Here is a 2,836-nt window from a genome sequence, read left to right as displayed (position 1 = left end):
GTACACAGTCATCACAGACCCAAGAGTACAGCTTCAACATTTAGTCGAGTATTTTAATATATACACGTCGTGAAATTAAAAAAAAAAAAATAGAAAGTGAATAAAGCTTAAAAAAGTAATCTCTGTAGTGTTTGAAAATACAGTGTCATTTGTTTGGAACGCGGCCACAGAGGAAAGAAAGGACGCTTTTCGCAAAGACCGCTGGGAGGCGACATTAATTCAAAGATGGCGTATGTAACTAATGTTTTTTTTCTTCCCTTTAACTTTTTTATTTAACCATTCGCACAGGTAATGTACAACACAAAGACAACAAAATAGAATAAATTAAGCATAATAAACTTTAAATTAACCATATATTAATCGTTATATTTTATATTTTATGTAAAGTTTTACATAAAATTATAATATATATTATGTTAGAATTTTTATATTATATTTTATAATTACATATTATTATTATTTATTGTTTTATTATTATTAATGTGTTATATGTATTTTATATATATTTATATATATATAATAAATGTATATGTTATATTATAAACATTTAGTCGAGTATTTTAATATATACATGTCGTGCAGTAAAAAAAATTTTTTAAATTGAATAAAGACCACTAGACCACTCTTACTTTTTTTTTAACCATTCAATCAGTAAACAGAACACAAGATACAATAACACAAAGACAAGAAACACAACAAAAAAGGCACAAAATAGAATAAATTAAGCTTAAATAACCTTAAATTAATAGTTGTATTTCATGTTTTGTATATATTTCTATATAAAATATAAAATTAAGTAATGCAAATTATATATATAATAATTATATATAATTTAATATATAAATATATTATATATTTAAAATGATTTTAATCATATATATTATATATTATAAACATTTAGTCGAGTAATTTAATATTTACACGTCGTGCAATACAAAAAAACACATAGTTGAGAAATTGAATAAAGCTTTAAAAAGTAATCTCTGTATTGTTTAAGGATACAGTGTAATTTGTTTGGAACGCGGCCAAAGAGGAAAAATGACGCTTTTCGCAAAGACCACTAGGAGGCGACATTAATTCAAAGATGTTGATAGTTGTACTATTTTATTTTAAATTTGCACTGACACTTTTTATTGCTGCTGCTCTTAACTTTTTTTTTAATGTGTGTGTGTGTGTGTGTGTGTGTGTGTGTGTGTGTGTGTGTGTGTGTGTGTGTGTGCACACTTCTAATTGTTCTTACACAGAGGAAGTCAAATGGAATTTCATTGTACATTTTGTGTAATGACAATAAAGATTCATTCTCCTCATTCATTCATTCACACAGCTGTTTTTATTATCAGCTAACTGAGTAAATATGCAAAGATATAGCCTATTTTACTTATGGGTGTTCAACAGTGGTGGAATGTAACTAAGAGCAATAAAATATAAAACATAATAAAGGATGCAGGAAAGAGTAAAGAGAAAAAAAGATATAAAAGGTCAAATTAATTACTAAATGATTTACAATTTAAAGAAAATCACCATTAACAATAGCACATGGGCAGGCATGAGCTGCACAGATAAACAGAACAGAAAAGATTGTTTAAAATGATTTAAAATTGAGTTTTAAAAGGCTGCGGTCACCATATGGTGGCAGTATAAATAAGGAATGTTTTTAGCTTGGACTTAAAACTGGTCAGTCTGGGCTTCTCTGACATCATCTGGGAGGTTATTCCAGGTTTGTGCTGCATGATAACAAAATGCTGCTTCACCATGTTTTGTTCTGACTCTTGGGACGGTCAGTAGGTCAGCCCCCAGATGTCCGAAGGGTCCTACAAGGTTGATTACAGTAAAGTAATATATATCTGTATCTTACAGTAAATACACTACACATTATGTTCGTATTTCAGTTATCCTGTGCAGCTATCAATCATGGACATAACAGTATCTGTTTAAGTAAAAGTTATATATAGTTAATGTAGATTTTACACTATTATATTATTCTATCTTTATTATATGTTTTTGTAATATTTTTTATCCTTTTTTACCATTCAGTCTCTTTTTGCTTTTTCCTTATGACTCTTGAGATGCTGTAACATGAATTTCCCCAGTATGGAATTAATAAAGTCTTGTTTTATCTGATCTGATCTCTTGAAAGTGCCTGTACTTTACTTGAGCAGGCTATTTACATTTATGCAGCTTTATACTTCTATTCAGTGGTATAATTCAGAGTATACGCAGGTATACAGGGTATACCCACCTCTTTTTCTGGCCATTTAAAGTATAGCCTACCCACCGCTCAGCCAAAATGCCATCATAATATATATGAGAGTATAACATTACCCACTTCTTCCACAGTAACATACAGTACACCTGCCTCATCAACAACAACTACACTGCTGACTAGCCCACATTTATTCTACAGTTTTAGTTATTTATCACTTACAATGCAAACTATAAATCAACTATCAAATTATTATACTTTTAGGTTAAGCTACCCAGCAGGTAGTTAAAATTATATCCACCTTTACCAGCTACAACATTACTGTGATGTACATATTAATGTATCACTAATCCAGTGGGCTAATATAATATATGGTGTGTCATTCTGAAATGGGCCATCCTCCATGGGAATACTTTTACTTTGGGTACTTTAAGTACATTTTGATACCAATACAGGACTTTTACTTGCAACAGAATATTTTCACAACACTATAGTAACCCACTGCTACTTTTACGTAAGTAAAATAACTGAGTACTTCCTCCCCCACTGGTGTGTTTCAACTTGAATCAGTTTTGCTGATTGACATTGACATTAATTGCTGAAATATATTCAAAACCATAAAGCCGAGACAGT

The sequence above is a fragment of the Epinephelus moara genome, chromosome 14 (genome assembly GCF_006386435.1).
Source record: "Epinephelus moara isolate mb chromosome 14, YSFRI_EMoa_1.0, whole genome shotgun sequence".
NCBI classification, from domain to species: Eukaryota; Metazoa; Chordata; class Actinopteri; order Perciformes; family Serranidae; genus Epinephelus; species Epinephelus moara.
The sequence above is the reverse complement of the archived record's forward strand: the minus strand, read 5'-3'. Positions refer to the sequence as shown.